The 20,953-nt window shown below is 42.9% G+C and overlaps 1 long non-coding RNA gene across 1 annotated transcript; it reads left to right on the top strand.

Moving 5' to 3' along the window:
* Positions 1-3,272: 3,272 nt before the first annotated feature.
* Positions 3,273-18,387, top strand: LOC122211042. The gene is made up of 3 exons (XR_006198432.1): positions 3,273-3,412; positions 7,884-8,024; positions 17,236-18,387. It is a non-coding gene; the product is annotated as an uncharacterized LOC122211042 (long non-coding RNA).
* The last annotated feature ends 2,566 nt before the right edge of the window (positions 18,388-20,953 follow it).

Here is a 20,953-nt window from a genome sequence, read left to right as displayed (position 1 = left end):
CCAGATCCTTTCATTCATTTGGGATTGCAGAATGGTGATGTTCTAATTCTGTTATTTATTCTTCATTTCTTAGCTGGAATACTATTTGGTTACACAGTGTACAGTTTATATAGGAAAGGCAGGATAAATGCTTGGTTATTTCCTTTTATCAGTTTTCGAAAAAATAAGCTGTCTCACTAGTATCCAACAGTGACCAATAGGTTTTAATTTGCTTTATTCTCTTTATAAACTAATGAAATAAATGTCTTTGATGTATTTAAATCCTTTGCTGTTAGAATTCATACTGATGCTCAGTGGTCTCACCTTTGGTCAGTGGGAGCCCCTTTTAAATTGTCTCCAGAGCCCTTTAGGCAGGACTCTGTAGTCTCTGACATTCTCCGTTGTCTGGAATGACTAGATGTTCGAAGCTCACCTTGCATTCCTCTGCCCCTAGAATTAGTTCTTTATAAGAAGCCCTTATTCCTTTTAGTGGAAAGAGTATTTCAAGGTCACAGTTTGGGTACGAGGGTGCTCATTGCTACGTTTTTGGCCATTCCTTCCAGAACTTTTCATCAGACAAAGAGAAAATGCATCATTTTCAAATTCATGACTATAGGATTTTTACTCAACCTCTTTTATTAAATTTATTTTCTTCTTTTCATACCAAGAATCTCATTTCTCAATAATGTTGGAAATAAGAGAGTTGGGACATCACATAATAACTCATTTGCTTTATCCCAGGTTATATACATGACAATCGCAGATACAAACAGTATAAACTTCAACACCTCCTTATTAATGTTTTTGTTTGTTTGTTTTACATAGCTCCTCTCATCCTTGGGCTATATCTCACAGAGGATGCCACTCAAATCACTTTGTTTTAAAATCACTTAGAATGGCTTCTTTCTGATGGTTATATCACCAACTAGATACACATTTGTTTCCTTTCATTTTTTGATTTTAAGGATTGCTTTTCCTTACGAATTATTTAAACATCTACATGATCCCCAAGTTAAATCTCCCAAACAAGACCCATCTTAAGAAGTCTAATTTCTGTTTGTTTCTTCTCTACCTTATTTCCTCTCTACTTTCCCAGATAGGTATTGTTGTTTTTACTTTACGGTTGTCTTTTGTTGTTTAAAAAATATAATCATATATATTTATTAAATATAAGCGAATATATTTGTATGCTATGTTCTCATATGAGCTGTAGCATAGTATACAAATTACCTAAATCTTGCTTTCTTCACTTAACTATATATTCTGCAGCTTTTAATAGATTTTTATTAATGAGTTGATAGATGCAGGAAATGTAGACTTAAAGGCAGGCGGACAAGAGATTTTTTTCCCAGTATTTCTCTTCTCCCCGGCCTTTTTCCCTACACCAAGTACACTGTAGCCTCCAGGCTCCCGACTTTCTAGCTTGCTCTTTTTATTATGCAGATCTCTAGGACTCACCTCTTCCTGTTCCCTCCCCTGCCAACCCACACCCAGCAAAAACTCCAGGTACCAGGATCCTACTGTTGGAAGCCACTGGGATCATTTTGAAAAAAAAAACAAAAACAAAACAAAAACAAAAAAAACCCACAACAGGCCCACAATGGAGTCATATATGTAAGCTCCATGTTACCAAACAGAGACTTAACTACAGTTTCGGCTCTCCCAGAAATGGAATCTTCAACCAGTCGATCAGGAATGGCTTCATCAGCACTAGTCAGGTAATCTGTCCGATGGATAAATCTCTGCCATCCCCTAAAGGAAAGTCATCTTGCAAGAACCAACTTCTCACCTGGTATAACTTCCTTATTTTTCTTCTTTCTAGCCATATAAGTCTTTTGTATAGCATTTCAGAGGTCCTTTCTATCTGCTAGATTTCATGCTGCCTGATTCATCAGTCACTGATCTTTAAAATTTACTCAGTTGAATTTAGTTTTAACAGACTATATATAATACATATATATGTATATATATGTGTATATATGTGTATATTTATATATATATGTATTATATATATTAGCAGAAAAAGTTTTCAAGATGGACAAGAGAACTGAAAACTATTGGTGTAAGTGGATCCATTCTTAACTGGAAATGTTAACAAATTCTTAAAAATGTTAAGACATTTTTGATCTTTGGGATGTGTAACTGCAAAACACAATTTGGAATATCCATGTAAAAGAAGAGGTCTTATCGGTTGGGAAGTAGGAATATTGTTGTTTAAATGAATTCCGTAGACAGAAACCCAGTTAAGAATGGATCCACTCCCATCGGTGGTTTTCAGTTCTCTTGTCCATCTTGAAAATCTTTTTTCTGCCAAGCTCATCTGGTTTCCATCCTAAGCAGGAATTACTTGCTCATCTCTATTTCAGTGCCATGAACACGCACTTCCTACATTTGGAATGTCTTCTGTTTCTATCCACTGTTTCTGTCAGCAGTTGGCTAAAAACTCAGATTCTGTAGGAAGCTTATCTGACCAACTCCACTCTCTTAGGAGCCTTTCTCTAGTCTACTTGCCTCAAGTTCAGTGTTGCCAGATTTAGCAAGCAATAATACAGGATGCCCAGTTAATTTGAATTTCAGATAAATAACAAATACCCGGTTCTCTTCTTTTTAGCACGAGACATGCTTATACTAAAAATTATTTGTTGTTTATGAAATTCAAATATTACTGGGGGTCTTGTATTTTATCTGGTGACTCAGGTTTAAAGATCTTGAAAAAAAAGTAACCTTCCAACCTTGTTACACTTTATTATGTTGCTTTCACATTTTTCCATGAGTTATTTTATGTGTATATTTTGCTTTCTAAGTAGATTATAAACTCCCCCAAAGTGGAAACTGTCTTTTGTTTTTGTAGCCTCCTCCTCCCCACCGTGCTCCCCACACAATGCTGATCATCAGTTTTGAGCTCATGTTTGATGAATGAATACATCCAGGGAGCTTTGTTTTGGGTTAAAGAGAAAACAACCTGCATCCTTGAGAGAAATCTTTGACTGAAACATAAAATACTGTAAAGCTGATGTAAAAATTATTTTTAGAACCAATCTAAATTTCTAAGGCTGATTAGAGTACAGTCAGAAGTTATTACCGTATTTTCTTCTCACAAAATTATACCATTATCTCATCTGTGATACACATTTTTATTACATTTTGTAGCTGCTTCTTGCTTCACTTAAAAAAAAATTGTAGCAGCAGTTGCTTTCCATGGCTTTAATCACTAAGCCACCGCAAACGACTGCCTTATACCAGATTCACTATCTGCCACGTCATAATCTGTTTTGGTAAAACCTGGGCCCTTTTGAATCAGCAGAGGGAGCCAACTTCAGTTTTGACTTCTCCCTGCGGTTTAAGAATTAGCTGACTTCTAAAAGTTCAAATGTAGAGGCGACTATTTGAAGGCCATTTATTCGTTTTTAGGATTGACAATGTGGGCCTAGAGGTAAGACGCTAACGAATTCAATAACCAGTATCAGGTTTTACGTCAACAATGGAGTGGGGCGCGATTAAAGCTAGTACCACGGATTGCGGTTATGAAAGCAGTTTAATTTGCTGTTAATTCTCTGCACAAAATGTTCTGGTGTACGTCAGGGTTTTGACATTTTAATCTTGGGTTTTGAAAGAACTGACAAGATTGCAAAGAAAAAAACAGAAGGAAGGGGCAATGGCTGAGGAGTGTTTCGTCCCTGGGACAGTTGCGGAGGCAAACAGACAAAAAAAAAAAAAAAAGGAAGGTGGTTTGAAGGGTGGGGTGGGCACAGGAGGAGGAGGGAGAGGAGGAGAAGGAGGAGGAGCTGTTCTTTTTATCTAAAAGGAACAAAAAGGGAAGTAGTGGTAAAAAGGGGGAGAAATGGTGTGTCTGGAGAACCTAATCAGAGGAATTCTCAAGCAAAGAGTAGTTTGGGGCCTGTGGTAGGAAGAAAGGAAGTAGGAACAGAGTAAGAGGAGCCCTTTTTAGCCCACTTGGAAGGCTGGAAGGGGCCCTGGAAGAGAAAGCAGCGGTAGCTGCTGCTTCTGAAGTCATTGTGAGCTAGAAAGGAGGGCCCTGACCAGGACAAGCTGGAATTAAGGGTGGGTATAAGAAAACTGTCGAAAAAAGCTCTGGTAAGAGGAGAGATGGACTCAATTTGAAAAAAGAAAAAAGGGAAATTATTTTATTTAAAATTTTTTTTTAATGTTTATTCATTTTTTGAGAGAGAGAGAGTGAGAGAGAGAGCTAGTGAGCATGAGTGGGGGAGGGTCCGAGAGAGAGGGAAACACTGAATCTGAAGCAGGCTCCAGGCTCTGAGCTGTCGGCACAGAGCCTCATGTGGGGCTTGAACTCACAAACTGTGAGATCATGACCTGGCGGAAGTGGGATGCTTAACCAACTGAGCCACCCAGGTGCCCCAAAAGGGAAATTATTAGAGAGTTACATTGTAGAATCTATTTTAATTTAATTTAATTTAATTTAATTTAATTTAATTTAATTTAATTTATTTCAGGGAGGAACATTTTTAATTACCATTTCAAATTCTTTAATGGTTGTTAATTTGTATTTTCTTCAGCCTATTTTGGCATTATATATGTATATATATATTTAATTTTATTTTTTATTTTTTAAAATTTACATCCAAATTAGTTAGCATATAGTGAAACAATGATTTCAGGAGTAGATTCCTTAATGCCCCTTACCCATTTACCCCATCCCCCCTCCCACAACCCCTCCAGCAACCCTCTGTTTTTTTCCATATTTATGAGTCTCTTCTGTTTTGTCCCCCTTCCTGTTTTTATATTATTTTTGTTTCCCTTCCCTTATGTTCATGTGTTTTGTCTCTTAAAGTCCTCATATGAGTGAAGTCAGATGATTTTTGTCTTTCTCTGACTGACTAATTTCACTTCGCATAATACCCTCCAGTTCCATCCACGTAGTTGCAAATGGCAAGATTTCACTCTTTTTGATTGCCATGTAATACTCCATTGTACATATATACCACATTTTCTTTATCCAATCATCCATCGATGGACATTTGGGCTCTTTCCATCTTTTGGCTGTTGGTTGATAGTGCTGCTCTAAACATGGGGGTGCATGTGTCCCTTTGAAACAGCACACCTGTATCCCATGGATAAATGCCTAGTGGTGCAATGGCTGGGTCATAGGATAGTTCTATTTTTAGTTTTTTGAGGAACCTCCATACTGTTTTCCAGAGTGGCCGCACCAGCTTGCGTTGTAGAATCTATTTTAAGACAATTATTTTTTTGTTACTAAATTTAAAAATTTAAAAATCTTTTAGGTTTTTTAGAAATCTGTTATGGAAGGCTGTCATCTGAGGTCTCTTCTATTTGAGCGTATAGGGCCACCATCAAAAATTTTCCCCCAAGCGATAAAGAGCTTTAATTAAAATATCGCCTGTAAGTTCACCACCCAGATATAAGTAACATTTTGATACTTACCCTTCTGGAAAATGCATGTGTCCACCTACAGATAGAATGGATATGTAATCAGGCAGTGGGATCACACTGTATGTAATCATGGTAGCAAGCACTTGCCAGGAGCTTAGGATATGCTGGGCCCTGTTCTCAGGGCTTTCCCTGTAATACTGCATTGAATCCTCACAAAACCCCAGTAAGGTCGTACTTTCATTCCCACTTTAGAAATGAAGCCCAGAGAGGTTAAGAAACTTGCTCAAGATCACACAGCTAATAGTTGGGGTGTGATTCCAGACCATTTGATTCTGGATGTGTTTCTAACCCTTATAACCATCTTTCATGTTAGTGCTCTGCAGTCCGCTTTCTTTTCACTTAAAAATAATGTATAAGGGACATCTTTTCATGTCAATATAGATCTTCACCATTAATATCACATGTATGTACTCAATCCTCTTCTGATGGGCATATGGGTTGTTTCACGTTTTTTTGCTACTGTGTACATACATCTTTGTTCATTTACTTTTTGAAATAATATACTTCTAAAAACGGGATTTTTTTTTGTGGGGGAGGGCATTGTGAACTCATTGTGAACTCATTTTGAGAAAGATTCTCAATGAGCATTCTACCAGCAGCGGGCTCTGAAGGCTTGACAGCTAATCTTGGAGTTGGACTCCCAAGCCAGAGGTTCCCTAGTGCCACCTAGTGGTACTATCTCTAAATTGTAGTAGCAGCATTTTGAGATCATTCAAGAATGAACACTCCAGGAAGGATTTTGAGCAAAATGTTGTTCAGTTTTCACTATTGTAAATAATACTGTAATTATCCAAGTTACTCATATTTGAGATCACTGTTTTAGTGAATAGAGTCATTAACAATTATTTACATTGTCACAAGGTATAAACATATTTTTTTTTTTGTCTATCATAGAATTTCACTTATATCTTGAATCAAAAAAAAAACAACAAAAAAACAAACCCAAACAGAACAAAACAAAAACCCAGACTTACAGATACAGGGAATAGTGATTGCCAGAGAGTAGGGGAGTTTGGGGGGTGCAAAATGGGTGAAGGGTATCAAGAAATATGAACTTCCGGTTTTAAAATAAGTCATGGGGGGGGTGCCTGGGTGGCTCAGTCAGTTAAGCATCTGACTCTTGATTTCAGCTCGGGTCATGATCTCATGGTCATGGGATTGAGCTCCGAGTTGGGCTGTGTGTTGAGCCATTGAAATGAGCTTGGAGCCTGGTTCAGATTTTCTCTCTCTCCCTCTGCTTCTCTCTGGCTTGTGCTCTGTCTCTCTCAAAATAAATAAATAAGCATTAAAAAAAAAAAAAAAGAAAACTTACTGTAAGAGAGGAGAGAAGTAATCAGGCAGGTGATTCAGTGGGGCGAGCCAGGGGCTCCTGGCCAGAAAAACAAGGTTCAATCAATATATCCCTATGGTCATCCCCTAGCCAACCCTTTGGTTTCCTCGTGTAGAAAACATCAGGAGTGTCTCTAGGGGCTTTTGCAGCTCCAATCATCTGGGAGTTTGGAATCCTGATATCTCTATGGGGCAGGGCCAGGGTAAGTGTCATCTCGAACCACGAACCACGGAGAGGCAGATGTGTGAGAAAGGAGACACCAGCAGAGAAAGGGAGAGGCGGGGCTGGCTGAAGGGGACCCGTGAAGTGACAGGTGGCCCCAATGCACGCAGAAGGGCCAGAGCTTTGGTTAGTGTTCTGTTTTCACCGTCCTGAACATTTTCAATAAGCTTTGAACAAGGGTTCTCACATTTTCACTTTGCACTGGGTCCCACAAATTATTAGGTGGTCCTGGGTAGGGAACAGAATGGAGGTGGGAGGACAGCAGAGATGTGGCACGGATGGAAGAAAGTACAGGGTATGCAGAGAAGGGGGCCCGGTCCCTCTCCTGCCCCGTGCTGTTGGGCCCCCCAAGCCCACACCAAATGCTCCCCCCATTACCTGAATCCTGGGGTCCCCGTCAGCTTCCTTCGCATAGCCCACAGCCCCCAAGTAGACAAACTTTCTGGTGTTTACTGTTCACAGACAAGTATTGTGTCAGGAACCCTCTTTTAATTTTTTTTTTAATGTTTACTTATTTTTGAGAGAGAGAGAGAGAGAGACAGAGTGCGAGCAGGGGAGGGGCAGAGAGAGAGGGAGACACAGAATCTGAAGCAGGCTCCAGGCTCTGAGCTGTCAGCACACAGTCCGACACGGGGCTCGAATCCACGAGTCGTGAGATCATGACCTGAGCCGAAGTCAGATGCCCACCCGACTGAGCCACCCAGGTGCCCCAGGAGCCCTCTTTTAGGCTAGTTTTTTTTTTTCCCTGTGAATTTGGCAGAACTTTCACCTTAATACACAGTATTTTCAGGCGCTGGCTCGTGTTTGCAGAGGCCTGCAGAATAACAGGGTTAGAGAACATCTGTCCAGTGTGTGCACCGTGGGTGAGGGCCGTGAGTGGCCACCCTCACCCTGCTCAGGCATTCCTTTGTCTTCACAGGCACAAAACAGCCACGAGAATCTAAAGACATTCTTTGAAGAGTTTGTGGCAGCTCATCCTTTGCAGAGGCCGCAGAGGTCAGGCAACAGGAGTCTAGAAGTGAAAGTTGGCCTAGAAAGAAATCCAACATAATCACTAAGTGTAAGCAGTTGTCTTTAACAGAATCCTGGACGATGAACTCACACAGCTGAGTTGACAGATTACCTGTTGGCATTAGACAGAATCGAGGGCTAAGTTACCAGGAGGGAATTTAATACATATTTATCCATCTTAAACAACATGCCAGGCGCTGTGATAGGCGCTTTAAATATATTATTTCATCTAATGTTCACAACACCCCAGGGTGGTTAAGCCCAGTTATTGGTCTCAGTTTGCAGACGAGGAAACTCAAATACAGAGAATAAAAATACGTCTTAGGTCTCTGTAGTGGAATCAATAGGCAGAGAGGTTTGTGAGGGTGGTGAAGGCGGTCCTTAAGGGAATATGGGGATGACTGATGTCCCATGTAGTCATTCCTAGATGTAAACAAAATGACTTATTTGAGTCTTCAAGGTCCTCCTCTGTCCACTGAGTTTCCTCCAACACTAAATGTCTGGAGTTGGGGGCTCGGGGCTTAGACTTCTCAGTCTTCTTATCTTAGATTTCTTAGATTCCCCCCTTGCCCCCATCTTAGACTTCTCATCTCTAAAGGACCAGTCAGAGCGACATGGTCTATAACAGCAGAGTTGTTTATTACACCTTTGTTGTCACTAACCTCTAACTGAAATGTAGTATTTCCTTCAATTATGAACATTGGCAGTGAACCACAGTTTGCAGGATCCTTGTTTGCAGGATCTGAGACTTCCTTCTTTTTTTTTTTTTTTAATGTTGTTATTTATTTTTGAGAGAGAGAGAGCAAGAAAAAAGAAAGAAAGAAAGAAACAGAAAAAGAGAGAGAGAATGAGCAGAAGAGGGGGAGAAAGAGAGGGAGATACAGAATCTGAAGCAGGCTCCAGGCTCTGAGCTGTCAGCACAGAGCCCAACGTGGGGCCCGAACTCACAGACCACAAGATCATGACCTGAACGGAAGTTGGATGCTTAACCGACTGAGCCACCCAGGCGCCCCAGGATCTGCGACTTTCTTGTCAGCAGAAATCACGTATATTTTCATTTTACATTATGGGAGTTGTAGAGAATTCTGAATATCACTTACTCCCTTCACTGCTTTGAAATTATAGTAGTTATGAGACCCATGGCTAGATCTTGTTACTGAATGCATAGTACTACATCACAAACTTCTGAGCATTTTATTCTTGTGGTAAAGATAAATAGCACAGAAGTTGCCATTTGAACCATTTTGAAGTGTACAATTCAGTGGCATTAATTACATTGATGGTTGTACAACCATCCCCAGGTTTGAACTATATTTTGATAGCTGTATTTTAATGTAATGGGTTTCCCCTTGTTTATATTATATTAAAAGCATTAGTCTCAGAACGGGTTATATGCTTCATCAGACTTCTAAAGGGCTTTGGGACCCATAAAGATTAAGAAGTCCTTATTTATAAAGTCTTTCCAGTTTTAACATTCTGTGATTACATGATTCTAAACCAATCAAGCTTTCTTTTAACAAATGGGGATTATAATATTTCTCTGCTCGAGACCTAACCTTGGAGATGGCCACTTGACAAGCTTTGGGTTCAGTGTTGTGGAATACGGAAGGCAGGCGCTGAGTGTCCTTCAGCGCGGCATTGACGTTCTTGGCAAGACTTTGGCATGTCGAAGGCTCCCTGGAGACCCAGGACCTGGGATCACGCAGCACAGGCCCTCTCTCTGAGAGCCGCCTGTGAATGCCACGGTCAGGAAGGGGACAGTGCTTCACTCCTGGGGCTCAGAATCAGGCCAGGGACCCAGAGACCAGGAGGAGGTCTGCTCCCTCCCGGGGGCACGCTCAGGATGGACCCCGTTAGCTGGCTGGTAGGACCCATCTACCAAGCGGTATCAGACATTTGGTATAGTTGCGAAAGTATCCATTCATTCGCTTTATTCATTTGTTTAGCCATGTAATACATTTTTACTGAGTGCCTACTCATGTGTCAGGATTACTTCAATGAAAAAAAAGGACAGAAGTTTTGCCCTCGTGGAGCTCACATTCTAGAGGAGGGAAGGCACAGGCAATAACCAACATTGAAAAGTGCATCAGGGGCAACTGGGTGGCTCAGTCGGTTGAACGTCCGACTTCGGCTCACATCAAGACCTCGCGGTTCATGAGTTTGAGCCCCCTTTCGGCTCGCTGCTGTCAGCCTGTCAGCACAGCATGGAGCCCGCTTTGGATCCTCTGCCCCCCTCTCCCTGCCCCTCCCCTGCTTGTGCTCTCCCCAAAATAAATAAACATAAAGAAATAAAATAGCATATAGTAATGATACATTTTGGGAAATGATACAGGGCTCTGGGAGGTGGGCTGGGTTGTAATAGCTGCTACGGTGTCCAGGGAGGGTGTTACTGAGAAGGTGACATTTGATTAAAGGCTTGAATGAGGTTGGGAGAGTGAGAGCGCAGACATTTGAGGCCAGATATACCAGGCAAAGGGAGCAGTGCAAAGGTCCTGAGGCAGGAGCACACAAGACATGTTTAAGAAACACCAAGGAGGCCAGTGTGGCTGGAGCTGAGACATGAGGTAGAGACGACAGACTGGTTATAGGAGTCAGCTCCTAGAGGGTCCTTCAGAGCACTGGGTTTTTATCTTAGGAAAGATCGGAAGCTGTTGGAGGGTTTCGAGTAGCTAAGGAAAATATCTGCTTTCAGTTTTTGCAGGATCAGCAGGAGGACAAGGTCTGAAAGTGCAGAGACCAGTAGAAGGCTGTTGCACTCATTCAGGAGAGGTGATGGTAGCTCAGACCGGGATGGTAATGGTGGCAGGGGCAAGAAATGGTCAGATTCTGCATATGTTTGAAGGTCAAGCGGACGGGATTTGCTAATAGATGGGATGTGAGGTGTGCTAGGAAGACAGGAACTGAGGATGATGTCAAGGTTTTTGACTTGAGCAACGTGAAAGATGGGGGCAGTTATTTTGTGGGTGTCTACTTTATGGCCGGCCAGAGTTAAACCTCAGGGAGACAACAGTGAGTGGAGCACAGTCCCTGCCTTCAAGCAGCTGATAGTCCAGAGGGTGGGGTGAGGAAGGCGGAAAAACAGGCAGCCATCGTACACCTTCATAAGCTTTGTACCATCTCAACGGCTTCCAGGGTGTCCTTACGACTCTTGTCCTCATCTGTCTAAGTAGATACTAATAGTCCTTATAATGGGTTTCTATACTGAATAAATAAAATAAAGCATGCAAAGCACTTAGCACAGCGCCTGGGACATAATAAATGCTAGCCAACATTCAGCACCATCACACATTAGCAATCTCTGGCATAGATTTTATTTGGTGCCTAAAGGGCTACTATATTTCCTAATTATAATTTTTTGGTTGGCATTTTATCGGTTGAACAGTTAAACTTCTTGCCCGTCGATGGATGTCTATATGGTAAAACAGGAGCAGCTTCTGAAATGAGAACTGATTTATGTTTTCATTGGGATTCAAGTAAATGTGGGGTATGGAAGGGCAGTGGAAAAAACATGAAATTCATATTATCAGTTGAAAATGAATGCATGCCACACAGTATTCCTTTCATCTGTTGTGCTTTGAGCTTTCTGCTGGTATTATTTCGAAGGGTTCAAATTTCTGGATTTGATAGCTTAGGGAATTATCTGTTGATCTCTTTGGCAAAGAGGTGTGGGAGTTTATAAATATTAGTTTAGATAAATATAGCTTATGATGGACATTCGATTGTTCTATTACCATCTTTGAAAGACATAGTTGTGTACATCCAGATACGATCTCCCCACAGCCTGGCTACTCTTCACAGGGCTAATGAGGAAATAAGGGAGGGGAAAGAGGAAGAATTTTTTTTGCCAGAGGCCCAGAGCTGCAAAGCTCCTCATTTCTTACTTCTATAAACCAAAATATCAGCCAACAAATACAGCACCTGGCACGTTTTGCTTGCACATAGTCTGCACTTACTTACATGAGTGACTGAGTGAGTCGGAGGGCTGAGTCAGGCAGGGGCAGATAGAAATACGCTCTACAGAAAAATAATGGCACTTATCGTTCAGCGCAGGATGCTTTTTTCCCCAAGTTCTATCACTGACATTACACCCTGCCATCCTGACACCTATGTAGTGAGCGGCCAGATGGGTGTCCTCAACTGCATTTTACAGAAGACACAGCTGAAACCCAATCACCTGCCCAAGGTCAAACTCTGAGAAGGTGGTGAGTCCCCGAATCCTCGTGGGATGTGCTGCCACCAGCATGAGCTGCTTTGTGAAACTGACACACCGACACTCAGATTCTGAGGTTCCAACTCAAATGAGATGGGCTCACAAAGCACAAGATGGCCTCCCATATGAGATCAGGTGTGGCCCAAATCTCTTCCCACTAGAAGCCTCTGGTCCCTCTCACTCCAGGCGCAGGGTCTCAGCCTTTCTGCCTCGCCTAAGACCAGATGCCACTCTGGGAAGTAGGGATGAGGGCTCTCAGGGTCTGAGTTCCCGGCCTCATCATCAAGTCGCCGTGCTGTCGGCACTGCCCTCACCCTGGTGGCCCCATGTTTGAGGGCAGGTTTCTGTCCTAGGTAACCCAGTCTTGGGACATTGCGTTTTAGCAACTGGGTTCATCTCTCGTTAGTTACTCACCTTCTTTGTGGCTGGTCCGTGTTCCCGGTAGATCGATCTGTCTGGATTTCGGGGTTTTCTGTTTCTCAGGTCCTTGCCTTCACTGCAGCTGCTCAGAATCCCTTCTCCAGCATCTATGCGTGCCTCACACCTGCTCCACAAAGGTAAAATGCCCTTGGTACTAACCATCATTCTGCCACCGCGCTGGACTTTGTGTCTCAGCCCCCTTCTTAGCACAGAGTTCCCATGGTCTTGGGAAATCCTCCCTGCCTGTCCTGGAGCAGGCCTGTTCTGTCTGGCCCTCCGATCACTCCTAGCACAGAGCAACCTGGGTTCAAGTAAGTGCAGCCGAGGTCAGTCTCCACCTCCCTGCTGAGCCACATAAGGAGAAATGTGGGCCCCCATGTACACTTAGCCAATGACCTCCCATATTTTGAATAGTCCCCTAACATGGCTGTATATGAAGTCTTGTGTCATTCGATGGCCTGCCATTGTCAACTCTCATAAACTTGTCCCGTGGGAGACTTGACGGGGAGGGCCTGGGAACAGTGGGCTGATTGGAAATGACGATCATTATTGTACAACATGGAGCCATAAAACAGTCTGTCTTCATTAAAAAATTTGCTATTTTGCCCGCCATGGATTTTTGACATTAATTTTGATTTTTTTTTTTATTTTTTTATTTTTTTTTATTTTTGGGACAGAGAGAGACAGAGCATGAACGGGGGAGGGGCAGAGAGAGAGGGAGACACAGAATCGGAAACAGGCTCCAGGCTCCGAGCCATCAGCCCAGAGCCTGACGCGGGGCTCGAACTCACGGACCGCGAGATCGTGACCTGGCTGAAGTCGGACGCTTAACCGACTGCGCCACCCAGGCGCCCCCATTAATTTTGATTTTTAAAATTTTGCATTAAAGTTTTATTTATGTCGGTTAATGAGGGTTTTTTGGCACCCCTCTAAACTTTGTGTTTTAGGCAGGTGCCTCAGTTTCTTCGTCCTCCCCCCAGCCCTGTCCATCACTTGCAGCCGGTCCTCTCTTCCCTGTGGTCCTTTATCACCATAAAAGCCAAATGCACCTCCTCCCCTCCCCTCGCACCTCTGCTGTCTTGTTTTCTCTGTCTTGCTCTGCACCTGTTCACCTCTGGGTCCTCCCACATTCGTCCTCCTTCCCGGTACACACACCACAGCATTTATTTCATCGTTTGCAAACTCCTCAACATCTCACATGTGTTCAGACTCACTTTTTTCAGTCCTGGTCCTCATGAGAATCTGACTCAATGCCCTGAGACGCCACGTCTGCAATCCTCACAGCCTCCCACCCCAGGAGCACTGCTGGATGAGGGGCAGGAAGACTGCTGGCTTCCTTCCGGCTCCCCTCTGCCATTCCTTGGTTGCCCATTCCCTGTTCTCACGTAAGAGGACATTTGCCGTCGAGGCTCACTCAGGTATCCACGAGGACCTCCCTCTCCTTCTCGGAGTCTCCCGCTGGTAAGCTGGAGCCTGCCCACCTCCCTCACTAAAGACTGAAGTGGAGCTGACTCTCCCCACTAAAGAAGAATCCTACCACAATCTAGGATATTCTGTTGTCTTGTAGCTTTCTTGTCCCAACCTTGGCCTTGCTCTTGAACTTCCCCTTGACTTTCACTTCTAGTCCTTTATAGTTACCTGCTTCATGGGCCACATCTTCGATTGTTTGTCACTGGAAACAACTAGCAGATGTAGCCTTAATTTGCGACCGGTTCACCCCAAACATTGGTCATTTTCTCTTTCCCATGGACTTACTCTTTCTTGGACTCCTCCACCTCCTCTCCGCTTCTCTGATCCTGCTCACCTTCTTCCAGCCTTTCAACCCTTTAGGCTCTTCATCCCCTATTGGCTATTTCGTGCCTCTTCACCTGAACTGCTCTATCAACTCCTCTGCCCACAGACCCCTCCATCTCTCGGCCATATAATTCAAACCCTAACCTGATCTGTCTCCTGTCTTCCTAAAGACTTCTTGTTGGAAATTGTTGGAGAAAGACACAAAATGGTACCGCCTCTTGATCCAGCATCAGCTTGCTCCTCTGCTGGGACCCCCTCCCCATAGTATAATAATGGCCCCCTGTTGCAAGGGGGGGCGTATTCAAGTAGACTCAGAGGGTTGGTACATTGTACCTTTGCCACCATTTGCAAGCCTCATCCTCAGTGGTTCCAGTGGTGACTTTCTTTTCCTCTGGGTTCTCTATATTCTATGGTAACTAGCATCTAGAAAATTCCTCAGATGGATCTTGGGACCAAAACAGCACTTTGAACCTCATAAATCTTAAGTCCAAGAAACCAAAAATTTCATAAATCTTAAACCTCTCAGCTGGGAGTATACCTATGTAGACACCAATTAAAAAGGAGACTAGAGGGGCTCCTGGGTGGTTCAGTCAATTAAGCGTCCGACTTCAGCTCAAGTCACAATCTTACGGTTGTTCATGGGTTTGAGCCCTATGTTGGGCTCTGTGCTGACAGCTCAGAGCCTGGATGGAGCCTGCTTTGGATTCTGTGTCTCCCTCTCTCTCTGCTCCTGCCCCACTCATGCTCGGTCTCTCTCTCTCTCTCTCAAAAATAAAATAAACATTAAATTTTTTTTTCAAAAGGAGACGAGAACACATTTTGGGCTAAAAGGGAATGTTAGACATCATTAAGGAGTGAATTACACCACAAAGCTACCATCCAAAGGAAAAACCAGGCCAACTTTGAAATAACTACTGATTGAGACCCATGTCCCCTGATCTGAGGGTCTGGTGTAAGTCCTACTATTTCCCACCAGGGTAGCCCCACCTTCACATTGTCTGCTAACCAGATAGCTAGGAGAGTTGCCCTAGGACCCCCCCACAGCAAGAGGCCAGGGGACTCTCAGTCTTGGCTTGAGAAGTGTTTGGAAGATGGGGCAGAAACTCGGGAGATCTACAGGTGTTGGTTTGCAATCTCAGGAGCTTCTCAGGGGTAATCTGGAACCAACCCCTGTATGTGGAGTTCAGGGAGAGACTGAAGAAAGAGGCAGGCCACACCAGATTGGTAGGTGGCAAATTTAATAAGCAAAAGAACTTATATACAAGGCTTGTCTCAGATGCCATACGGTGAGTACATCTGTGTTATCTGCCTGCCAGAATCTTAAAGATTTATATAGAGGACTTAACTGGGTTCAGTCACATATACTGTACAGACGGTCTGAACAACAAGTCATTATCTCAAGGCTATGTCTTTAGGGCAGCTTCTAGGAGTGGAAGGGCAAGTGGAATGCACATTCCAAGGACAGGGGGAGGGGTGGGGAGCTCTGATCGCCAGGGTCCAGATCCTGGGTAAACTGGTGGTCACATCCTCTTGAAGACCTCCCCCAACAACAGGTGCCAGTGAAGGCAGAGGTGAGTCTGAAGCAGCCAGGGAGTCTCAGCCAGCTCTGACAGAGCAGAGAGCCAGCCTAGGGGTGAGTCTATTTGCAGAAGTAGGAATTAGCAATATGCTGGTAAACTAGTTCTCAGGAGGGAAAGAAAAAGCCCAATTCATAGTGTTTGCTGATTTCTGTGCTGTAAATACTCCTACTCTGGTTGATTGCAAGCTATCAACATGATGTTACTGAACATAGAGCTGAGAAAAGACATATATGGGGTGCCTGGGGTGGCTCAGTCGGTTGGGTGCCCGACTTTGGCTCAGGTCATGATCTTGTAGTTCATGGCTCTGAACTACAGCATCGGGCTCTGTGCTGACAGCTCAGAGCCTGGAGCCTGCTTTGGATTCTGTGTCTCCCTCTCTCCCTCTCTCTCTGCCCGCCCCCCCACCCCCACCCCAGCTCATGCTCTGTCTCCCTCTCAAAAATGAATAAACATTAAAAAAATTTTTTAAAAACACTAAAAAAAGAAAAAAAGAAAAGCTACATATGCTTGGTTCTCGATAGCCATTATGAGCTGGCTCTAGAACACTGTTATCATTAGTGGAAGCAGTGACAAGAGGGACAAGGGACCATGACCCTGATCACTACAAAGGCTAGAGAGAATCCAGAACCAAGAAAAAGGATCCGGATGCTGTTTTCACACCCTCTTTCCCTGTCTCTGAAGTAACATTCTCCATAGAAGGCCTACATTTCTCTGCATATCTGAGTTAAACTAATAGTAGGTTTGGGGCCATCCAACATATGGCATAAAACCTAAGCTCACGTATGTGACATTTGGGGCTAACTGATCTGCTCCTGCCTGTTTCCAGACTCGTTTCTTATTTTTTGCTATATGTGCTTCTTTTTTTTTTTTTTTGCCTGTCTAACTTCTATGTATTTTTAAAGACTTAACTCAGACGTCAAAAAGCCTTCTCTGAATTCTTTAGAATTCAGTGCTGTCTAGTAGAATGTTGTACAACAGTGGAAGTATTCTGGATTTGCACTGTCTCACATGGTAGCCATTTGCCGCATATGGTTTTTGCCACTAAGGAACTGAATTTTAAATTTTAGTTAACTTTAGTGAATTTAAATTTGAGTAGCCACATGTGGTTTAATGGCTACCATATTGGGTAGCACAGCTCTATATTGACGTGGGTGCCTCTTTTCATGTTCATAAAATACATTTTGTGTTGCTCTCACTTTGCATTTACCTTATTATGTCACATTTGTTGTTTTTCTTTGCTTGTCTCTCCTCACCAGATGTTGCCCTCATTGAGGGAAAGGAATGTGCTTACGACGCAGCAGACCCTCAATGTCGTTGAACGTGTGAATACTGCTGGATTTTTCCGACACCGGTATCTGCCTCTTAGACTTTTCCCTGTAGGCTCGGCTGCCTGAATGGACCTTTATCTGCAGGCCACCAACTAGACTTGACGTTCTTCTAGACTTACTTCATTCCACTTGAATTTCCACCCCCGTAATTGGCTTTCCTGGAAGAGCAGCTCACTTTTCATTTCTGTACTCTACCTAGATTAGCATCTAAGGCTTTACCTGGACCCTGACTTAAGGTAGCCATCTTTCCATCTCCGGACTGATATGTTGGTTTCCTTTTCTTCTGATTCATGCTTTTATGTGCTGGCCCTTATAGTTATATCCCCTGACTTTATGTACGTATAGCGATATTTTAACCTATATCAAAAGTGTACCTACATTTGGCCTGAGGCTTGCCCTCTCTCAATCATTTCCAGCCTGCCACTTCTGAAGAATTGGGTTTGCTTCACTGGTTTATGAGACATACACATTTTCTTTTATGATCATCATTACTCTCTCTATATATGCCCTTCCAAGAGTTTCCTCCAGGCCCTTTAAAACTTGATCCTATAATTACTGTAAGCCTCTCTTGTACCCTGGTCATTTTGCCTAACTATAAGATTTAAAATAAGCCAGGTAATTAGCTGAGTGGAAATTAATATGTATTGTTCACTCTTTGTTTAAAAAAAGTAAAAATGTCTAATAAATATCCAAACTGAATATTAAATAACATTTTATGTAAGTGGTCATATAATTTTCTTCTTTATCCTGTTCATGGGATGAATTACACTGATTTTCAAGTATAAATCAGTATTATATTCTTGGAATAAACCCAGCTTGGACATGATGGATCATCCTCTTATAGCTAAACTTGGTTGATAATATTTTGTTTTGGATTTTGGTATTTATGTTCATAAGACATATTGGTCTGCACCTTTCCCTTCTGCTACTATCGTTGTCTATTTTTGGTGTTATGGTCATGAAGGTCTGATGAAGTACAATTGGAGTATAAATACTCCAGCTCTCTTGCAATTTGGGTGATAGACAGGAGGTATTGCAGATTTCCCCTGTGGACTCAGGCTTTGGATAATCCCAGTGGCAAAAAAAAAAAAAAAACCCACAAAAAACAAAAAATAAAAAACAAAAAAAACCACACACAACCAAAAACCAGCTCTTTTTTGTCTGCCTTCCCTTCCTTGTCTCACTTCCCCACTACCCTACCAATGTTTCCTCTAATCATCCCTTACACTCAAATCATTCTCTTGGAATCTGCTTCTGAGAGGAACATAAACTAAGGATTGTGGGCTCTCAATTCCCGACTGTTTTGGTAGCTTCTGAATGCCTTCAAAAAGATGTGTGGTGAATTCTATCCAACTTTTCTAGTTGTTCTTGGTGACAGAGTTGGTTGAGTATAATCTAGTCCATCGTGGCTGAAAACAGAAACACTTAATGATATTGTATTTACACATCATATATCTGTCATAAAAAAGAAAATGCCCTATGGGCATTTTGGTAACTTTCCTAATAGTAGAGTTCAGTCTTTGATATCTATGAGTTCTGATTTAAAGTAACCCTGGTAACATAGACACTTTTTTTTTAAGTTTATTTATTTATTTTGAGAGAGAGAGAGAGAGAGAGAGAGAGAGAGAGAACGCACATGAGGGAGGGGCAGAGAGAGAGAGAGAGGGAAAAAGAATCCCAAGCTGGTTTGAGTCTCAATCTCATGAACTGTGAGATCATGACCTGAGCCGAAATCAAGAGTCAGATGTTTAACTGACTGAGCCGCCCAGGCGCCCCAACATAGCCACCCTTAATGTTTATTATTTACTCTGAAGGCTTATCTTGGAGTCAGATCCCTCCTGAGGAAGGTTCACGCTTCTGGGACTCAGGCCAGTTTGGGGTTCCTCTACTTCTCCATCACCTGTGTTCTCCTCTGTATGTGGCATTACCCTGGTAATTAAAGGTAAGCCTCAGTTTATCCTTCTAGCTTCCTTATTGCCTTGGAAATTCGCTGTGCCTCCTGATTCCCCTACATCTCTTCAAAGCAGAAAAAGACACAGTAGACAATGAACCTCATGTTCACTATGACAACAACATTTTGTTCTCCTGAACAACAAGAATTCAATTTCCACTTTACTTTCAAAGAGGGAAACATTTCTGTTCTCAGCCACTACTGCATCTTGAGCTTCTTACATACTGCTAAATTTCAGTATGAGAGCATTTCACTCATTGTTTGAGTTGTCCCCCCTAATCTACAACTTCTATAGGTAGCACTTCTTGAAAGGGACACATACCTTTTCCCAGAATACGTTTCTAAACAACTTTGAAACAATGTTTAGCATTTAAGAAGCAGAACGTTCTCCTATTGTTTTTCCTCATCTGTTTCCCATTCTTTTCTCTGTAGCTCAAAAGCCATTAGGTGGGGTTGAGCAGCTCAGTGATCTTGTTGGGAGCGGGGAGATGTCAGTGACCCAAGGGCGGGGCGGGGGGGGGGGGATCAGAGCCCAAACAAGTTCAGGTGGATGCGCCTGCAGGGAGACAGGCCAGCTTGATTCGCTTTTTTCCTCACAAATTGCAGTCAATCCAGTAGCGTTCTCACCTTCCCCTCTAAAATAGATTCTAAATCTGACCACCTTTCATGCTCTCCAATGTTGCAACCTTGGTCCAAGACCCCTAGACTATTGTAACAGCCTCTCCACTCCTTTTCTGGCCTTCACTCTTTGTCTACATAGCAGCCAGAACATAAGTTAGAAAATATCACTCATCTACTTCCCATCACAACCAGAACAAAACCTGTGCTCTGTTATGACCTACAAGGGCCCACAAAATTGGGCCCTTAACATGCTCTTGGGCCACACCTCTTCATTCCCTCTTGTTCACGTGGCCTATATTAGTGTTCTATTGCTGCCATAACAAATTACCACAAGCTTTCGCGGCCCAAACCATACACATCTATTTTCCTATGGGTTTGGAGGTCAGAAGTCTTAAAGTCATGGTGTGGGCGGGGCTGTGTTCTTGGTGGAAGCTCCAGAAGAACAGTGTAGGTTAGAAATAGCAGTAGGAGGAACAGAAGATGGAGCTGTCTGTAGACATTGACTCCTGTGTCTGGCCCAGTGCTTTGCACATAGTAGGTGTTCAATAAGATAAATTGGATCAAGGAATAGACACGTTAGAAAGACTCTTGGGTGACACTGAAGTGTCCGTTGAGGTTAAGATATTGAGTTAGATGGTGTTACGGGCAGGGAACAGTATCCTATCTGGTGACTGCTTATAGCTGCTAAATGCATGGTGTTTAGCCTACTTGCTGAGAGATGGCAGGGTAGTTTATCCTGAGGCACAGGCAGGGCAGAAGCTCCAATCATCTGGATGAGACCTTCTAGTCCATAATACAACCTGAATGCTCCTCTTTGACCACTATGGATGCCAAGAAGTTGAAGCCTGGCCACACCTGAACTCTAAGCATATTATAGAGCAAACAAGAATTGTTTAAGTCATGATATGATCTGAGAATAAATTCAACAATATGACCTCATTCCAAACGGGATCAGTTTTTATTTTTAATGTATTTATAGAATCAAGGTTTGGACTTCCAAGGGAATGTGAGAAAGGGATCGAGGTCAATAAAGGGGGTGAGAAAATAGCTCAAAATGAGCCCTGGGACATTCCA

Source organism: Panthera leo, chromosome F2 (assembly GCF_018350215.1).
Source record: "Panthera leo isolate Ple1 chromosome F2, P.leo_Ple1_pat1.1, whole genome shotgun sequence".
NCBI lineage: Eukaryota > Metazoa > Chordata > Mammalia > Carnivora > Felidae > Panthera > Panthera leo.
This window is presented reverse-complemented; position numbering and strand designations above follow the sequence as displayed.